The sequence below is a fragment of the Triticum dicoccoides genome, chromosome 5B (genome assembly GCF_002162155.2).
Source record: "Triticum dicoccoides isolate Atlit2015 ecotype Zavitan chromosome 5B, WEW_v2.0, whole genome shotgun sequence".
NCBI classification, from domain to species: Eukaryota; Viridiplantae; Streptophyta; class Magnoliopsida; order Poales; family Poaceae; genus Triticum; species Triticum dicoccoides.
In genome coordinates this window covers 718,380,254-718,402,234 of record NC_041389.1, presented here as the reverse complement: position 1 = coordinate 718,402,234, position 21,981 = coordinate 718,380,254, and the positions used below count along the sequence as shown (strand labels likewise).

Here is a 21,981-nt window from a genome sequence, read left to right as displayed (position 1 = left end):
CCGCCGTGCAGAAGAGGAAAGCGATTGGCGAAGAAGTGGCTCGGCTGCTAGCAGCAGAGTTCATCCGAGAGATGTACCACTCCGAGTGGCTTGCCAATGTAGTCATGGTCCCTAAGAAGGACGATTCACTTCGTATGTGCATTGATTTCAAGCATATCAATCGGGCCTGCCCGAAAGATCACTTCCCTCTCCCCCGCATCGATCAGATTGTTGACTCGACTGCGGGGTGTGAGCGCTTGTCTTTTCTAGATGCATATTCCGGGTATCATCAGATCCGATTGTATGGTCCTGATGAAATAAAAACAGGCTTCTTCACCCCATTCGGGTGCTTTCGCTATGTCACCATGCCATTCGGTCTTAAAAATGCCAGAGCCACATTCATGAGAATGATTCAGAAGTGCCTGCTCACTCAAATCAATCGCCGTGCAGAATGATTCAGAATGCCAGAGCCACATTCATGAGAATGATTCAAACTCATCACCTCCACCTTAACGGGAACTCACACTAACCAACTAGACAAACCACATGTTGTGATAATACCTTTTCTTTCTTTCTTTTATACTTTCTCAGCCGTTTTTTTTGTTGTGGAATTTTTCTGAACCGATTTTTTTGGTTTTTTCTGTCTTTTCCGGTTTTCTTTTCTGTCATCTTTGTTCCTTTCTTTCTTTCCTATAAAAAAACTACACAAACTTTTTCAAATTCGGTGATTTTTTTTTTCAAATTGTGAACTGTTTTTAGATTTTGATGCATTTTTTAAAAATTTTGATGAATTTTTACAAATTTCTTGAACTTTTTTTTCAATTCTGATAAACTTTTTAAAATTCAATGAACTTTTTTCAAGTTTAATGAACCTTTTTCAGAATTGATGAATTTTTTTCAAATTGTGCACTATTTTCAAATTTGATGATCTTTTTTCAAATCAGTGCATGTTTTTCAAATCCGCGAATATTTTCAATTTCATGATTTGTTCTCAAATCCACAGGCTTTTTAATTTGTGTCTTTTTTCAAATTCATGAACTATTTTAAACTTTGCGAAATTTATTTCTGAATAGCTGTCAATGAGAGAAATCATTTTTTTAGGGAAACAAAAGACTATCCTGAACGACGGAACGAAGAAATGGTCAACCCAAACGAACGAATGAAAACAGAAGAAACAACCCACTTTCATTTACTATTTTTCTTTTTCCTTTTATCCAATTTTTATTACGTTTTTTTCGAATTCAGAACTTTTCCCAAATTTAATAACTTACTGCAAATGGTAAAAAAAATGAATTCTCTCAATTGACCTTTTTCTGATATCCGGAAAAAAATGAATTCATGAATTTTTTGAAGCCGTGGAACCAACGTCCTATTTTCACATTCATGATTTTTTGTAATCCCGTGAACATTTTTTAAATCGACAAACTTTTTTCAGATTCATAAATCTTTAGAAATCCATGAACTTTTTTCGAATCCACGAAACCCGTGAACTGCTTTTTAATTCAAGAGAATTTTAAACCCGCAGACCTTACTTGAGTTCTGGAACTTTTTTTCAATCTCAAAGTTTTTTCATATTTGTGACCCTTTTTCCAAATCTGCAAACTGTTTTCATTTTCATGAACTTTTTTCAAATTCGTGAACTTTAGAAAATTACAAACTGGTCTCAAAATTACACGGATTTTTCGAATCCATGACTTTTATATTTTGAGTGCACAAATTTTCAAAATAAACTACATAAAACCGGTGGCCATGTCACTTAGCAAACGGGAAAAAGAAAATAGCGATCCTCATGAGCACAGTGAGGCGAGTAACTGCAGTAGACTTTTGTTGGGCCGGCCAAGACGCTTTCCCTATCCGGCGCCAAAGGCGCTGACTAGGCTGATGACAGAGCAGCAGCACCCACGAGCGTAACACGGTGAAAAGCTGAAAGCGTGAACAGATGCCGACAAGGAACTAACACCTCCCTTAAGTATCATGCATTGTACAAAGCCTAATACTTGCGCCCAATGCCGAATGCTCGATGGCGCGCACCGAACGCAGCCGCGCCTCCGCCTAGTGTGGTTTATCAGTCGAGCACAAGGCCATCACCAACCACCGTCGCATAATTCTATGTTGTTGTCCGGAGTAGCGCTGGCAACCATCATGCTACCACCACATAATTTTGCGTTGTTCGGGCTGCCGCTAGCAGCCAATGCCATGTCCTTGGCAGGGCCGTTGAAGGCCCACAACCAGGGGAGCTCCTAACCGGGCATTTCCTATATGGCGCCCTCAGCGTCACTTACAGCGTATAGTGCAAAGCGGCGCACACCTCCCCTTCGGTGCTGGGCCGGCCCATTTGTCTATTATTCTTTCTGTGTCGAGCTGCAAAAAGGTTGTGCGTGCGCCAGGAATCAAACTCAGCACACCACTACCTCACCAACCACCAGGATAACACAGCTCTTATGCCTCTTTCTCTCTTTGTATCATTTTACTCTTTTAGGCTCGCGGAAAGCCCCGGTTTTCCAATCTGGTTTTATCCGATCGCGGGACAGTTTCGGTTCGCAGAAAACTTGGTTTTCTGGAATAGCTTTTGTTAGTTTTTCCATTCTTCATATGTTTTACCTTTTACAAATCCAATGAACTTTTTTCAAAATCGATGGACTTTCTTTGAAATTTGATGAAATTTTTTTAAAATCGATGAACTTTTTTGAAAATCAGTGAACTTTTTTCAAAATAAAAGATTTTTTTCATATTCCATAAACTCCTTTTTCAAATCGATGAAATTTTATCAAACTGGATGAGATTTTTTCAAATTTGTTAAACTTTTTTTAATATCTATGAACTTTTTTCAAACTCGATGAACTTTTTTACAAATTTGATCAACCTTTTTAAAAAACAACGAACTTTTTCAAATCTATGAACTTCTTTTGGAAATCAAGGAACTCTTTTTCGAAACCAATGAACTTTTTTCAAATTTTATAAACTTTAAAAGCCCGATGAACTTTTTTTGGAAATGGATGAACTTTTTTCATACATTTGTTTTTTTTTTGAGTGAAGAATGAAGTGTACGCTTTTTTCTGAGCAAAAGAACGAAGCGTACATTATTTACTACCCCTATAAAAAGGAAGAGAAAGCAGATCCAACTAGACATATTAGCCATCTGATTGTAGTAATCTAATGGTCGTAAAGCGCACTAACGAAACGCTGCTAACGAAACAATATTGCAATTAGCGATGTGCGTCCCGACCCACATCTCCCGCTGCGCCCCCACTGCCCAAAGGAAACCACCCACTCTGCACGCCCCACTTTGCATGCCCCTACCCCCTTCCCCTCCGACGACCCCGCCCGCGGCGCCGCCCTGTTTCTACGGGCGCTCCTACTCGCCGTCGTCGGCGCCGTCGGTGAAGACGCGGCGGAGGCGCAGGAAGCATCGTCCGATGAGGACCAGCTGACGCCGCGCCCTCTCGTCATCTAGATGCCGACCTCGGAGGAGAAGAGGGCCGATGCTGGAGGATGGCGGGGGAGGCACGAGCCCCGCACGACCGTCGCCCCGAGCACTAATCCGGAACCACCCACCACACAACATAGCTGCTTCACCACCGATGGCCGCCACTTCACCGGGCTGCGGCGCCGCCACGCCCGGTGCCAAGCCATCCTGAGCCCCGCGCGGCCACCGCCCCGTCCCGACCACTGAGCCGGAGCCCAACTTCCGGGATCCACTTCATGTCCGTCTCCTTCGCTGGTGCCGCTGCTTCCACTAGTTGTCCGTCCTCCGTCGTGCGTTTGCTGCCAATGATTCGACAAGATGATCGAGCCAGCAAGTGGCGGCGAGCCGGCGACGACACTGCGAGTTCACGATGAACGGTATGATTGCATAGCACAATTCATGGTAATATCCTTTCCTGAGCATCAGTCTTGTTACATTTGTTTCATCCATGGAGGTTGATTTTGCAGAACATACACACAGGAAGCCTTTCTCATCCTTTCTCATCTTTCTCGACCGAATCAGGGAAACGCCCACATTGCAGCCACCAAAATACAACTAATCATCACTCTACCCGCAATGGATTTTTTTTTCTGAAGATATCTGTTGTGCTGGTCTTACAAATTCGTTGTAGCTGCAGGTAAGGGAAATGGCACGACCAGCGGCATTGCAAATAAATTGCAACTCTGCACTAAGATCATTGGCTCATGACTCACTTTCTGTTCTGAAAGTATACTTGTCTACTTCCTTTTTGTGTTTATTTCTCTTTATTTTTGCACTTTGGTAACCTGGAGCAGTCATTAGTTCTATTATTATTTTCAGTTGAGAACCCCAAATATGCTCTACATAATGACAAATAAAATCACCTATAACACAATTGACACATCTTCTGTCCCCAATCCAACATATATTTATTCTCTCTGTTTTATCTAATTATGCTGGGAAAGGGGGGGATCTGAACTAAATTCTCTCAGTAGATTGGCTACCATGTTTCGTATATGAGAATCTAAACAGTTTACATATCTGATCCAATATGTTTAGGAAAAACTGGCCTTGATTCTGAAATGGATAATCTAATATTAAGGCAAGTTTTTAGCAAACTGAGTATGCTACATAAGATCTGCTATGTGCCATCATGCAAATACATTGCCTCAAAGGTCGCGGTGTTAATCTTTTTACAAAAGGCAACTTGCTAGGATTGGTTCTCAGTCGAGGAAGCGATGCACACGAGGGCATGCTTGCAGGAGCAGAGGATCCTCACTCCTTCTTAGTGGTACGAATTGAAGTTTTGTTGCACAAAGGTCTATTTCATTTCTTTAAGGACACTTGGATCTTCGTTTTTTTATTTCCGACATCAGGTCGCTTGAAGGAGATGTCCATCCTTGATCACTGGCTGCCTTATGGTTCAAGTATTGCACTAAGGTATTTCTAGACATAGGCCAAATGATGAAATAAAGGTACCAACATTTCCTTATGCACCTAACTACAAAAATATATGCGTGTTGTTGTTTTCTTGATCTTCTGTTTCAAGTTTCTGCATCAGTTTTTAGTTCTTAAATGATTTTGGCAATGTCATCAGCATCATCATTATATGTGCTTCCTCTTACGTCTAACCGTGTCTATTTCATTCACACCATATAACATTGCATTGGGTTGATGTCTCTATCAGAAGATAACAACAGGGAAGAAAAGGCATGGTTCTCTCTCGACTAAATTCAGTGATGATAGAATTTTGGTTTAGTTAGAATATCTTGGTCGAGAGAGATTGCAAGGGGTGTGTAGTGAATTCTGAACAACACTAAAGCAGGATAATATCATCGACCAAACAGGAACCATATTCATATCATATCCTGGACATGGTGGTGGTAGGTGATTGCATCAGGACTGACTGATGACGACAGCAATGCCGGTTGTGTTGTTGCAGTAGAGTAGTAATCTAATACTCATCTGAACATGCTTGTCCTAATATAACAAGTTGTGATTGTTCTAATATAACACACTTGCTTGATTTGTGTCTTACAGAGTTAGTGGGTCCAAGAATCAGTGGATAGCAGCAGGTCTCAGTAGACCTTTTTCTACAACAATAACTTCCATAGCAATTCATACAACATTCACGGTATACACAAGTTATATTCTTTATATATTTTGCCATTGTTTGTTGATCCCACAAGCTCGAGTTGGTTTACAACTTCCTGATGGTGTACATAATGTTTATCAGACATTAATTCTATCAAGGTGGATTGAGGAACCAAGGGGCATAATACAATCGTGAAAAAAGGATAAAAGTTCGAACACTAATGAGCCAAATCTGACCAGCTCCAGGTAGGCTGCTTTCAGTTACCAGTTCCATTATGCAATCTTTCATATCTAAAATTATACCTCCTTTCAACTTCCTGGGATTTTGCTGCAGGTTCTTTTCAATTCCGTAGACATCAACAAGACATTCAAGCCAGGACCTATAAACTGGTAATTATACCATTTTTCTTCTATTTGAAGAAGCTATGATCACAAGAGAAGTTCTATTGAGAAAGATCAATTCAGCTTCCACTAGCGTGGTATACTGGATCATGATCATATACCGGCAGTGCTTGGTTACCCACATAGCTGTAACATGGGAAACTATATTATGTTTCCGCAGTTCAGTTTTTTCGTCATCAATATTTATGTATTAGTGCTGCTATATCAATATATGTCACTGAACAATGCTCAAATTCCCATGTTGATCCATTCCAAATGGACTATGCAGCTTTAGTGATTAAGTTCAGATAGTTGACCAGGAGCTGCACCATTCAGTACACTTGTATGATGATTGATTGTATAGAATCTATAACTCCAACCGTTTCTGCTATATGTGGCATGCTTATTTTAATTTTTAGATCACCGTGATTTTGTGGCACACTGTTGACATGGTGATCACCAGAAATACATTTTAGCTGATCATTTACTGTTCTTGGTGTGTGGAATTTGGAATGATGTCGCTAAACTCTATGGAAGAACGAGCAAGTCAAAACATTTCCAGGATCAATCCTCTGGGGAGCGAACCGTGCCGATCGCGCTCACCTCAGAGGAGTGCATTGTGCCTGCCACACTCAGCTCCGTGCAGCGCACGGTGATGGCCAAAGTTCTACTACTTTAGGTTTTGTTTGTCACCACGTTTGAGATTTTGTTTTGTCAATTTTGGCAGAGGAAGTGATTTCCTTTAGTAGTGTCGAATTTGTTCCGAAATCCGAAGTGAATGATGTACAGAATCAAGTGTCATTTGGTGAAGCAACATCTTTAAGGACTAGGGTAAACTGATTGTATGTCATGACCTTTACCTGAAAGGCTTCAGAACAATATACTCACATTCAAGTATTGCATTTTTTAAGTTGGAGAATATCATTCGAGAAAATAAGAACTCCTGAAACTGGCAGGCAGGGTGGCGTTGCTAGCTGCAGTGCCCCTGCTCCTGGATGATCACTCAAGTGTATATTTGTCTGCAACTAGAAAGAGAATGTTGAAGGAAGTTTTGCAACCTCTTGATTGTGATTTTGCCATGATATGTCTTGTTACGGTTTCATAAACTGAACAATCTTCAAAAATGCCCAGATGTCTTTTCATATTCGAGTTGTAATTTCATTGAATATATTGCCATCAATTCCGCAGATTTCTACTCATTTTCTTGTTCGGCACTATTGAATTACCAGTGTCCATAAGGCATATGATTTTATTTTGTATGCTCACCCTAGATGCCACCACACAATTACAACTTATAATTACCGGTTCTTTTAGAATTAAATGGAAGTACATACTGATTTCTTTGACAGGAAATGGAAAGTTTACGGAGAGTCCATGGAAGAACTCTACATGCCATCATGAGGGAAAAGGGACCTACGGTATGGGATGCCGAAGAGTGTAAATTGTAGTTCTATTTTCTTCTTCAAACATATATTTTTCTTGCGACCAATTTATGTTGTACACTGAAATCATCTTGTATACTATAATCAGTCTTAAGAAGTATCAAGCTAGAATTAGCTTGTCCAATGACTCAATCTCTACTCCTAATGGAGCAGTTGGTGAATAGTCCCCACGGTTTATTTTCACTGTTTTTTTTTCGTCTCTTCTCCCACCACCCCCTCCCATCCTGGTCCATCGGTTTATTTTTCTCTTCACTCTTTATTACAACCAGGACTTTCCTAACGTATAACAAGCGATTCCTTTTATTGGTTCAATTTGTCTTAGGAAACAAATAACAAATTTTTAAGAAACAAATAATAGATTTGAATCTAACTTTCCTAACTTATCTAAATCAATCGATTTCTCTCATTAGTGAATTTTTTTTAGGAAACAAATAACAGACACGTCACAAACTTTCCTCCCAATAAATAGTTTCTTAACATTTGCAAACTTTCCTAATCAGACACGTCACAAACGGGCAGGTACTGATATCATGTCACCAAACAATAAAACCCCATTTGCATAGAAATCAGTTCAAAATCCTAACTTTCCTAAATTTTTACCTTTCCTGGATAACATCCAATATTTCTTATGTTTTTCACCTATTGAAGGAAATCACCTCTCCATCGATATTAGCATTTTTTTGGAATGAGATCTCCGGGTTATGATTTTTTTGCGATTCTTTCCAATTGTGACCTCTCCTTCCGCTCTGGCTACTTCTCGCATAATCACCTCCATCACAGCCAGCTGACGCCACCCTAGACTCTTGCCTCTCCACACCTTCTCCGCCACCTCCTCCTCATACTCCATTGACAATCCCTCCGCCATGTTTGTCCACGGCGGTGTCGAGAGCATGGCGCAAGAGCGTACCAGTGGTAGAGTAGCGCATAGTAGCAGGAAGAAGCACGCAGCAGGCGAGGCAAGTGGCCGACGGTGGAGGGCAGAGATGCGGCTGGCGTGGCTGAGGGGGCGGCCAACAGAAGATGGCCGCGACAGGGAGGCGGCGCGAGGCAGGGGCGCGACAGCGGGGCGAGCGAAGGGATAGGCGGCAGCTGACGGGGCGAGCGCAGCCAGCGAGAGTGTGACGCGCGGCCAGGGTGTGCGTCGCGCGGGGCACAGTGGTGCGATGGCTGTGGCGAGCGTGATGGCAATGGCGGGCGCGACGGACGCAGTGTGGCACGTGCGTGGGCATGGAGAGCCAGAGAGGGAGTGGCCCCGAGGGCGCGAAAGAAGAGCTGAAGGCTTGGGCATGGGCGCGCATAGGAGCGGGCATGTGCCACGGGGTCAATCCGAGGAGCTCAGTGGCTACCCCCTGCAATGGCCATGGCGGACGGCGGTTCTCGGCCACGGCGAAATACCTAACCAGAGCAAACGAGAGGGGAAACTGGGGAAAGGCAAGAGGAGAGCACGGCGGTGTCAATGGAACCCTAGGGAAAGACATGGGAGCTCGAGGCGGTGCGGATCGAACGGCAATGTCACGGTGGCCGAAGGTTGAGGAAGACGGCAACAACGTCGATCTGGGGTGCTGGACTTGATTTCGTTGGCGCAGACGAAGTAGCGGAGGCATTCGGAGCTCCTTGGCAAGCTCCTAGCCAGCAGGGAGGGCAGTGGCCGTGTGGACGGGGTCGGTCATGGTGGCCGTGGCATCTGACTTCGTCCAGATCACCGGGATTGAGCGAGCGAGGAGAAGTGGATCTGGGAGGGGGCGTCGAGAAGGAGTGAGGCCATGGGGGCAGGGGAGGCAGGGCGTCACCCTTATCCATTCCCCTTCGATGCCGGCGAGGTGGTCGGGCAGGAGCCCGGCTCTGTAGCGACGGGCTCGGGGAACAGGAGAAGACGACCGTGCAGGCACTGGACCACTGGGCCGGTTCGATGGCAAGGCCCGGGGGTAGGGGGAATCCCCTTTTTTATCGTCCTTTTGGTTTTTAATGTATTCTAATCCGTTTCTCCTTTTTAACACCGTTTTCTATTTATTCTTATATCAACTAAATGGATTTTGTTAATTGTGAAACTATGCACACAATTCAAGCACAAAAAGTTTGGGGCCAAAAGGAAATACATAAAATTAGGTTTATATTTAATTGGTTATTTTAACTACTATTGGACCTCTTATTAATTTGACAAGATTTTATTTTATTTTTTTATCAAATAATGTTGGGCTCAACATGTCAAAGGTCAATGGAATTTATAAAATATGGTGAACATTTTAGTTTTACTGTTTGACAAAATAATTTATTTGACTTTATTTTAAATTTGAATTGGGCTTTGATTTTTATCAAGTGGCAGTTTGGCTTAGCAAGCCTGGCATCATTAGGGGGAGGTCACTTAGCTAACGACTTGAGGTGTTACATAATCTTTCCATTTCTGAAATTTCATTGTTAAATAATTGGGGAATATATTACACTATTCATTAGTTAAGTCCAGCTCATCACAAGTCCACACATTATTGCCAATTGAGTAAGTCTTATTGATGGGGAGAATGGGCTATGTGTGTGTGTTATAGAGAGAGAGGGAGAAAGAGTGAGGAAGAGGGAGGGGGAGAGAGTGTGTGTGTGAGGATTTGATGGTAAAAAAGGTCGCCAATATCGTAATATTGAACTCTTAAAGTTAATGTGGCCCAGTTGCAACCCACGGGCGTTCTTCTAGTATGTTTAACAATGGGGTTTGATAGGATTAAGTAGATTTAATGTTCACTGTTTACAACCTATCGGAGACCAAATGGATGAAACATTATATTATTATTTTTATGCGGCAACGCGACCACCATTTAAATTATAGTATATGTTTTTATTAACATTTTCAGACCTGCGTTGGACGTAACATACGAAGAGTACGCAGGCACGAGCTGGCGAGCGATTCGTTGATGGCCTCATGATGGGTTGGCCCATACCAGGTATTGTGTGAGCGCCAGTAACTCCTAACTGGCGCTGAAGGCGCTGGTTAGGAGCTCTCTGGTTCGTCGTCCTGGCGCCCGAAGGCGATGGGTGGTCCAGCCCAGCAAAATTTCAGTGGATAGAGCTTCGTTTGCACGAAAAACACCGAGAATATAGTTTTCTTAGAGGATCCAACTCGTGCCCTCCAACAACGAATGGCTAGCGCTAACCAACTGGACTATGCCGCGCTACTGACCAAATTCGGAGCGAATTCATAATGTACATTTGTAGCTGCGCAATTTACTACTTCGGAATTACTCGTCCAAGAAATGAATGTATTCAGATATATTTTAGTTGTAGATACATCCATTTTTATTCATTTTTGTGACAAGTAATTTCGAACGGAGGGACTACACATGTAAATGTTTACTGTAGCACTTTGAATTTTAATATATTTGAAAACATTTGGCAAAAAGTTCATGAATTACAGAAAACTTCATCGGTTTTCAAAAAAATCGTATTTCGAAAAAAGTTCATTGGTTTTGAAAAAGAATTCATCAGTTATGAAAAAAGTTCATCGATTTTGAAAAGAGTTCATCGATTTCATAAAATAGTTCATCGATTTTGAGAAAAGTTCATCGGTTTTGAAAAAAGAGTTCATCGACTTCGAAAAGAGTTCATCGATTTTGAGAAAGAGTTCATCCATTTTGAAAAGACTTCATTCATTTTGAAAAGAGTTCATAGATTTTGAAAAAGAGTTCATCGATTTGGAAAAAAGTTCACCGGTTTTGAAAAAAGAGTTCATCAACTTTGAAAAGAGTTCATCGATTTTGAAACAAGTTCATCGATTTGGAAAAGAGTTCATCGATTTTGAAAAAGAGTTCATCGATTTAGAAAAAAGTTCAAAACAGTTCATAGATTTTGAAAAGAGTTCATCAATTTGAAAAAAAGTTTTTCGATTTTGAAAAGTGTTCGTTGATTTGAAAAAAAATCATCAAATTTGAAATAAGAGTTCATCGATTTTGATAAAATATTCATTGAATTTGAAAAGGGTTCATCAAATTTGAAAAAAAATCCGCACATTTATGAAAAAAGAAAAAGGCATAAGATATGAAAAATGAAAAAAAAACACGAAAAAGAAGAAGAAGAAAACCTCGCGACCTGGAGAAACAGTGAAAGAAAAGTGGTTTACAGACACCAAGTGGTTCGTTGCCTAGTGGTAACTGCGCTGCTCTCTTAAACGAGGCATCCCAAGTTTGAACCATTGCACTCACCTTTTTTTGGTTGATGCAGTTTAACAGAAGAAAGAAGAAATGTGATTGATGCAGTTTTAACAGAAGAAAGAAGAAATCGGCCTGCCCAGCGCGGCGCGGGGGTATGCGCCCATTTGCGCGCAGCAAAGAAAGGGGCGCCGTTTAGGATTTGCCCCCAACTAGGGTTCATATACGCATATGTATAGTCTGAAAAAAATTCAGTTTTAGGCCCAACGTATCTTCTGTGTGTTGCCTGAAGGCTAAAAGCACTCATACGTTTTGGCCTTCTTGGGCCTTGTCCGCTGCACTGCCTGTCGTGCGTGGATGAGGTGGATCGGTCTTGCTGCCATCGTAGACCAAACGACAGCCCCACAATATGTCTACGTACGATTCCGTAACTTCCGTTTTCTACTCCCTGATTGCTTGGCTTTCCATCTGGCATTGGCTTCACGGTGTTAGGTTTTGGAAGCGGAGGAGCCGCGGGGTTTATATTGATTTGAGGGTAGAAAGCCCTACCGTGGCGTACAATATGATCAGCCCGATCTACAAACCAAGAGCTCATTGGCATATTTTTCTTGATTCAATACTATACCATCCTGAGTTTTCTTGTCCTCAATACCTAGAATGAAGTGCAGATCTCCCAGATCCTTCAAGGCAAACTCTGAGCTCAAGCCATGTAGAAGAGCATTAGCATCTTGTGATGAACCTGCAACAATGATATCATCAACATAGATAAGCACAAAAATGATTACTTTTGCCTTGTTATAAATAAACAGTGATGTGTCAGCCTTTGATGCAAAGAAGCCAAGACATCTTAACTGAGTGCTCAACCTAGAGTACCATGCTTTAGGTGCCTGTTTTAATCCATAAAGTGACTTATCAAGCCTGCACACATAATGTGGTGTTTTCTTACTTACATACCCAGGTGGCTGTCTCATTTAAACTTCCTCTTTCAGAACACCATGCGGAAACGCGTTCTGTACATCTAGCTGTCGCAAACTCCACCCCTTGGACATAGCAATAGCTAGAACAAGTCTTGTTGTAGCAGCTTTCACAACAGGACTGAAGATATCTTCATAATCTATATCATAACACTGTTTAAAACCTTTTGCAACCAGACGTGCCTTATACCTGTCAACGGTTCCATCTGCCTTCTTTTTAACCCTGTACACCCATTTGCAATCAATAATATTTTTACCTCTCTGATCTGGTACAAGGTGCCAAGTTTTATTTTCCATGAGTGCAGAATATTATTCATCCATGGCTTTCTTCCACCTTGGATCATCAAGTGCCTCATTCAACGTTGTTGGTCCTCCTGAGATACACAACATGCCATATGGTATAGTGCCATCAGTACGTATTTTTTGGATTCTTTATACCTTTCTGTAGACGTGTCATAACTCGTGTAGAAGTTGCTGGCTGTACACAGTGCACAGGAGAATCGGCTGCAGAGGATCCAGTCAATCCCGCTGGCATTGGCGTAGATGATCCAGTGGACGTTGGTGTGGCCCCGTCTCCACCAGTCATCCTGGTCTCCACAGGGTCCACGGATGCAGGAAATCCCTCCTCGCCTGGTGCATGCATGCAGGCAGATTGCGGGGTGAAGCACTAATGTCTACTACACAACCTTCTTCTTATAGACATTGTTGGTCCTCCAAGTGCTGAGGTTTGTAGGATAGTAGCAAATTTACCTCAAGTGGATGACCTAAGGTTTATCAATCCGTGGGAGGTGTAGGATGAGGATGGTCTCTCTCAAACAACCCTGCAACCAAATAGCAAAGTCTCCTGTGTCCCCAACACACCCAATACAATGGTAAATAGGTCCACTAGTTCGGCGAAGAGATGGTGATACAAGCATAATATGGATGGTAGCTATAGATTTTTGTAATCTGAAAATATAAAAATAGCAAGGTAACAAGTGGTAAAAGTGAGGGAAACGGTATTGCAATGCTTCGAAACAAGGCCTAGTGTTCATACTTTCACTAGTGGAAGTTCTCTCAACAATGATAACATAATTAGATCATATAACAATCCCTCAACGTGCAACAAAGAGTCACTCCAAAGTCACTAATAGCAGAGAACAAACGAAGAGATTATTGTAGGGTACGAAACCACCTCAAAGTTATTCTTTACGATCAATCCATTGGGCTATTCCTATAAGTGTCACAAACAGCCCTAGAGTTCGTAGTAAAATAACACCTTACGACACACATCAACCAAAACCTTAATGTCACCAAGATACTCCAATATCACCTCAAGTATCCGCGGGTATGATTATACGATACGCATCACATAATCTCAGATTCATCTATTCAAACCAACACAAAGAACTTCAAAGAGTGTCCCAAAGTTTCTACCGGAGAGTCAAGACGAAAACGTGTGCCAACCCCTATGCATAAGTTCACAAGGTCACGGAACCCGCAAGTTGATCACCAAAACATACATCAAGTAGATCACGCGAATATCCCATTGTCACCACAGATAAGCACATCCAAGACATACATCAAGTTTCCTCAAATCCTTAAAGACTCAGTCCGATAAGATAACTTCAAAGGGAAAACTCAATCCATTACAAGAAGGTAGAGGGGGAGAAACATCATAAGATCCAACTATAGTAGCAAAGCTCGTGGTACATCAAGATCGTGCCATATCAAGAACACGAGAGAGAGAGAGAGAGAGAGAGAGAGAGAGAGAGAGAGAGAGAGAGAGAGAGAGAGAGAGAGATCAAACACGTAGTTACTGGTACATACCCTCAGCCCCGAGGTTGAACTACTCCCTCTTTGTCATGGAGAGCGTCGGGATGATGAAGATGGCCACCGGTGATGGATCTCCCCTCCGGCAGGGTGCCGGAACAGGGCCCCGATTGGTTTTTGGTGGCTACAGAGGCTTGCGGCAGCGTAACTCCCGATCTAGGTTTCTTTTCGGGGGCTTCTGTATTTATAGGAATTTTTGGCGTCGGTTTCACTTCAGGGCGCACTCTACCCCCCTGGGCGCGCCCTCCACCCTCGTGGATGACTTGGGACTCTTTTGGCCCAACTCTTTTGCTTCGGGGGCTTCTTCTGGTCCATAAAAAATCATCAGGAATTTTCAGCTCGTTTGGACCCCGTTTGCTATTCCTTTTCTGTAAAACTCAAAAACAAGGAAAAATCTGAAACTGGTGCTGGGCTCTAGGTTAATAGGCTAGTCCCAAAAATCATATAAAATACCATATAAATGCATATAAAACATCCAAAATAGATAATATAATAGCATGGAACAATCAAAAATAGTAGATACGTTGGAGACGTATCAAGCATCCCCAAGCTTAATTCTTGCTCGTCCTCGAGTAGGTAAATTATAAAAACAGAATTTTTTATGTGGAATGCTAACTAACATATTTATCCATGTAATCTTCTCTATTGTGGCATGAATGTTTAGATCCATAAGATTCAAAACAAAAATATAATATTGACATAAAAAACGATAATACGTCAAGCATACTAACAAGGCAATTTTGTCTTCTAAAAATAACATGGGCAAAGAAAGCTTATCCCTACAAAATCGTATAGTCTGGCTATGCTCCATCTTCGTCACACAAAATATTCAAATCATGCACAACCCCAGTTTCATCCAAGCAATTGTTTCATACTTTAGTATTCTCAAACTTTTTCAACTTTCACGCAATACATGAGCGTGATCCATGGACATAGCACTATAGGTGGAATAGAATGGTTGTTGAGGAGAAGACTAAAAGAAGGATATAGTCTCACATCAACTAGGCGTATCAACAGGCTATGGAGATGCCCATCAATAGATATCAATGTGAGTGAATAGGGATTGCCATGCAATGGATGCACTAGAGCTATAAGTGTATGAAAGATCAAAAAAGAAACTAAGTGGGTGTGCATCCAACATGCTTGCTCATGAAGACCTAGGGCCTTTGAGGAAGCCCATCATTGGAATATACAAGCCAAGTTCTATAATGAAAAATTCCCACTAGTATATGAAAGTGACAAAATAGGAGACTCTCTATCATGAATATCATGGTGCTACTTTGAAGCACAAGTGTGGAAAAAGGATAGTAGCATTGCCCCTCCTCTCTTTTTCTCTAATTTTTTTGTGTTTTTTGTTTTTGGGCCTTCTCTTTTTTTGGCCTCTCTTTTTTTCATCCGGAGTCTCATCCTGACTTGTGGGGGAATCATAGTCTCCATCATCCTTTCCTCACTGGGACAATGCTCTAATAATGAAGATATCACACTTTTATTTACTTACAACTCAAGAATTACAACTTGATACTTAGAACAAAAATATGACTCTATGTGAATGCCTCTGGCGGTGTACCGGGATGTGCAATGAATTAAGAGTGACATGTATGAAATAATTATGAATGGTGGCTTTGCCACAAATACGATGTCAACTACATGATCATGCAAAGCAATATGACAATGATGAAGCGTGTCATAATAAACGGAACAGTGGAAAGTTGCATGGCAATATATCTCGGAATGGCTATTGAAATGCCATAATAGGTAGGTATGGTGGTTGTTTTGAGGAGGGTAAATGGTGGGTGTATGGTACCAGCAAAAGTTGCGGCACAAGAGAGGCTAGCAATGGTGGAAGGGTGAGAGTGCGTATAATCAATGGACTCAACATTAGTCATGAAGAACTCACATACTTATTGCAAAAATCTAGAAGTCATCGAAACCAAGCACTACATGCATGCTCCTAGGGGAAGGGTTGGTAGGAGTTAACCATCGCGCGATCCCGAGCTCCACACAAAGGATGACAATCAAAGAAATATATCATGCTCCAACTTAGTTACATAACGGTTCACCATACGTGCATGCTACGGGACTCAAAAATCTCAACACAAGTATTACTCAAATTCACAACTACTCCACTAGCATAACTCTAATATAATCATCTTCATATCTCAAAACAATCATAAGGAATCAAACTTCTCATAGTATTCAGTGCACTTTATATGGAAGTTTTTATTATATCCCTCTTGGATGCCTATCATATTGATACGTCTCCGTCGTATCAAGTTTTCCAAACACTTTTGCCCTTGTTTTTGACTCTAACTGGCATGATTTGAATGGAACTAACCCGGACTGACGCTGTTTTTAGCAGAACTGCCATGGTGTTATTTTTGTGTAGAAATAAAAGTTCTCGGAACGACCTGAAAATCCACGGAGCAACTTTTCAGAATTAATAAAAAATACTGGCGAAAGAAATAGCATCAGGGGGCCCACACCCTGTCCACGAGGGTGGGGGGCGCGCCCCCTGCCTCGTGGGCCCCTTGGACGTCCACCGACCTCAACTCCAACTCCATATATTTGCTTTCACGGAGAAAAAAAATCAGAGAGAAAGTTTCATCGTGTTTTACGACACGGAGCCGCCGCCAAGCCCTAATCTCTCTCATGAGGGCTGATCTGGAGTCCGTTCAGGGCTCCAGAGAGGGGAATTCATCACTGTCGTCATCATCAACCATCCTCCATCACCAATTTCATGATGCTCACCGCCGTGCGTGAGTAATTCCATCGTAGGCTTGCTGGACGATGATGGGTTGGATGAGATTTACCATGTAATCAAGTTAGTTTTGTTAGGGTTTGATCCCTAGTATCCACTATGTTCTAAGATTGATGTTGCTATGGCTTTGCTATGCTTAATCCTTGTCACTAGGGCCCGAGTGCCATGTTTTCAGTTCTGAACCTATTATGTTTTCATGAATATATGTGAGTTCTTGATCCTATCTTGCAAGTCTATAGTCACCTATTATGTGTTATGATCCGACAACCCCAAAGTGACAATAATCAGGATACTTCTCAGTGATGACCGTAGTTTGAGGAGTTCATGTATTCACTGTTAATGCTTTGGTCCGGTACTCTATTAAAAGGAGGCCTTAATATCCCTTAGTTTCCACTAGGACCCTGCTGCCACGGGAGGGTAGTACAAAAGATGTCATGCAAGTTCTTTTCCATAAACACGTATGACTATATTCGGAATACATGCCTAAATTACATTGATGAACTGGAGCTAGTTCTGTGTCACCCTATGTTATAACTATTACATGAGGAATCACATCCGAAATAATTATCCATCACTGATCCAATGCCTACGAGCTTTTCACATATTGTGCTTTGCTTATTTACTTTACCGTTGCTACTGTTACAAGTACTACAAAACTGATATCATTACTTTTGCCACTGTTATCGTTACTATCATACTACTTTGCTACTAAATACTTTGCTGCAGATACTAAGTTATCCAGGTGTGGTTGAATTGACAACTCAACTGCTAATACTTGAGAATATTCTTTGGCTCCCCTTGTGTCAAATCAATAAATTTGGGTTGAATACTCTACCCTCGAAAACTGTTGCGATCCCCTATACTTGTGGGTTATCAAGACTATTTTGTGGCGCGAATGTCGGGGAGCATAGCTCTATTCTTTGAGTCACTTGGGATTTATATCTGCTGGTCACTATGAGTAACTTGAAAGACGAAAGAACTAAGATTTTTCCCTCAACTACGAGGGGAGGTAAGGAACTTCCATCTAGCTCTGCACTTGATTCACCATCTATTTTGAGTAAGCTTGCGACACCTAAACCTGCTACTGCTATGAATTCTGATATGTTGCATGTTATTGATGATGCCACTTCTGCTATGCATGATACTTATGATGAAACTACTTCTGTGCTTGATACTATTGTGCCATTAGGTGAATTTCTTGATGAACAACTTGCTAGGGCTAGAGAAAATGAAATTATTGAAGATAGTGATGATGAAGGTTCTCCCCCTAAATATGAATTGTCTGTTGTTCCAGAGGGTTATGCTATGGATGAAGAAACTACTAGAGATATTATTGCTTGCAATGATAGATCTGATCTTAAGAAGTTACTAGTTAAACTGAAACAGAAATCTCTAAATGCTAGAATGAAATATGACCCTGCTTTTGCTACTTCACTTATCTTTGTTACTAATATATCCTTAAGATATTTCCATTCTCATTAAAGGGTGATGCTAAAACTTGGTTTAATTCTCTTGATCTTGGTTGTGTGCGTAGTCCCCAGGATATGATTTATTACTTCTCTGCTAAATATTTCCCTGCTAATAAGAAACAAGCTGCCTTGAGCGAAATATATAATTTTGTGCAAATTGAAGAAGAGAGTCTCCCACAAGCTTGGGGGAGGCTTCTCCGATTACTTAATGCTTTGCCTGATCACCCTCTTCAGGAAAATGAAATACTTGATATCTTTTATAATGGACTAACCGATGCTTCCAAGGACCACTTGGATAGTTGTGCTGGTTGTATTTTCAGGGAAAGAACAGTCGATCAAGCTGAATTGCTATTGAATAATATGTTGACTAATGAAAATAATTGGACTCTTTCTGAGCCAATTGAGCCAACTCCTGAGCCAATTCCTAAACCAACTCCGAAGAAGAGGGGAGTTCTATATCTCAGTCCTGAAGATATGCAAGAGGCAAAGAAATCAATGAAAGAAAAATGTATTAAAGCTGAAGATGTTAAGAATTTACCTCCTGTTGAAGAAATACATGGTCTTAATATACTACCTATTGAAGAAACACATGGTCTTGATAACCCGTCACAGGTAGTAAAGGTAAATTCTCTCTATAGATATGATAAAGTTGAAATCCCCTCTACTAAGTTTCCTAGCCAATGTTTAGATGAATTTGATGACTTTATGGCTAGACAAGAAAATTTCAATGCTTATGTTGGTAGAGAATTAAAGAGTAATGCTTACATGATTGGACGCTTGAGTGTTTATATGGCTAGAGTTAAAGGTGAACTTAAAATCATTAGTAAATATGCTTCTATGGTTACCACTCAAGCAGAACAAGTACTAAAGCTCAAAGTGAATTGCTCGATGAATTAAATAATAAACATGATTTTGCTGTTAGAGTGGCTACTAGAACTGGTAAAATGACTCAGGAACCTTTGTATCCTGAAGGCCACCCTAAGAGAATCGAGCAAGATTCTCAGAGAAATAATTTAGATGCACTTAGTCCTTCTAAAAACAAGAAAATGAAAACTGATAGGACTTTGCATGCTTCTAGTGAACCTGTTGTAGACGCACATGAGAATCCCAATGATATTTCTATTTCTGATGCTGAAACTGAAGGAAATATGCCCTAGAGGCAATAATAAAATTATTATTTATTTCCTTATTTCATGATAAATGTTTATTATTCATGCTAGAATTGTATTAACCGGAAACATAATACATGTGTGAATACATAGACAAACATACTGTCACTAGCATGCCTCTACTTGACTAGCTCGTTAATCAAAGATGGTCAAGTTTCCTAACCATAGATATGAGTTGTCATTTGATTAACGGGATCACATCATTAGAAGAATGATGTGATTGACTTGACCCATTCCGTTAGCTTAGCACTTGATCGTTTAGTATGTTGCTATTGCTTTCTTCATGACTTATACATGTTGCTATGACTATGAGATTATGCAACTCCCGTTTAATGGAGGAACACTTCGTGTGCTACCAAACGTCACAACGTAACTGGGTGATTATAAAGGAGCTCTACAGGTGTCTCCAAAGGTACATGTTGGGTTGGCGTATTTCGAGATTAGGATTTGTCACTCCGATTGTCGGGGAGGTATCTCTGGGCCCTCTTGGTAATGCACATCACTATAAGCCTTGCAAGCAATGTAACTAATGAGTTAGTTACGGAATGATGCATATTACGTAACGAGTAAAGAGACTCGTCGGTAACGAGATTGAACCAGGTATTGGATACCGACGATCGAATATCAGGCAAGTAACATACCAATGACTAAGGGAACAACGCATGTTGTTATGCGGTCTGACCGATAAAGATCTTCATAGAATATGTGGGAGCCAATATGAGCATCCAGGTTCCGCTATTGGTTATTGACCGGAGACGTGTCTCGGTCATGTCTACATTGTTCTCGAACCCGTAGGGTCCGCACGCTTAAGGTTTCGATGACAGTTATATTATGAGTTTATGAGTTTTGATGTACCGAAGGAGTTCGGGGTCCCGGATGAGATCGGGGACATGATGAGGAGTCTCGAAATGGTCGAGACGTAAAGATCGATATATTGGACGACTATATTAGGAGTTCGGAAAGTTTCCGAGCGATTCGGGTATTTTTCAAGTACCGGAGAGTTACGGGAATTCGCCGGGGAGTATATGGGCCTTATTGGGCCATACGGGAATAGAGGAGAGAGGCCAAAAGGAAGGAGGCCTGCGCCTCCCCTTTGGTCTGAATTGGACAAGGGGGGCAGCCCCCTTTTCCTTCTTCCTCTCCCCCTCTTTCCCCTTCTCCTACTCAAACAAGGAAGGAGGGAGTCCTACTCCTGGTGGGAGTAGGACTCCCCCTTGGCGCGCCCCTCCTAGGCCGGCTGCCCCCTCCCCCTTGCTCCTTTATATACGGGGGCAGGGGCACCTCTAGACACACCAACAATTGATCCCCTGGATCTCTTAGCCGTGTGCGGTGCCCCCCTCCACCATAGTCCACCTCGATAATATCGTAGTGGTGCTTAGGCGAAGTCCTGCGACGGTAGAACAGCAAGATCATCACCACGCCGTCGTGCTGACGAAACTCATCCCTGACACCCTGCTGGATCGGAGTTCGGGGATCGTCATCGAGCTGAACGTGTGCTGAACTTGGAGGTGCCGTACGTCCGGTACTTGGATCAGTCGGATCGTGAAGATGTACAACTACATCAACCGCGTTTTCATAATGCTTCCGCTTACGGTCTACAAGGGTACATGGACAACACTCTCCTCTCTCGTTGCTATGCATCACCATGATCTTGCGTGTGCGTAGGAAAATTTTGAAATTACTACGTTCCCCAACAGTGGCATCCGAGCCAGGTTTTTATGCGTAGATGTTATATGCACGAGTAGAACACAAGTGAGTTGTGGGCGATACAAGTCATACTGCTTACCAGCATGTCATACTTTGGTTCGGTGGTATTGTTGGATGAAGCGGCCCGGACCGACATTACGCGTACGCTTACGCGAGACTGGTTCTACCGACGTGCTTTGCACACAGGTGGCTGGCGGGTGTCAGTTTCTCCAACTTTAGTTGAACCGAGTGTGGCTACGCCCGGTCCTTGAGAAGGTTAAAACAACACTAACTTGACGAACTATTGTTGTGGTTTTGATGTGTAGGTAAGAACGGTTCTTGCTCAGCCCGTAGCAGCCACGTAAAATTTGCAACAACAAAGTAGAGGACGTCTAACTTGTTTTTGCAGGGCATGTTGTGATGTGATATGGTCAAGACGTGATGAGATATAAGTTGTCGTATGAGATGATCATGTTTTGTTGAAGTTATCGTCAACTGGCAGAAGCCCTATGGTTGTCTCTTTGTTGCATAAGATGCAAGTGCCAAATAATTGCTTTACTTTATCGCTATGCGATAGCAATAGTTGGCGAGACGACCATGTGATGACACATTGATATAGATCAAGATGATGAAGATCATGGT

General features: G+C 41.8%; 1 long non-coding RNA gene across 1 annotated transcript; it reads left to right on the top strand.

The window, feature by feature from the left end:
* The first annotated feature begins 5,413 nt into the window (after positions 1–5,413).
* On the top strand, positions 5,414–6,215 carry LOC119306848. The gene is made up of 3 exons (XR_005149057.1): positions 5,414–5,558; positions 5,661–5,764; positions 5,853–6,215. It is a non-coding gene; the product is annotated as an uncharacterized LOC119306848 (long non-coding RNA).
* Positions 6,216–21,981: the final 15,766 nt, after the last annotated feature.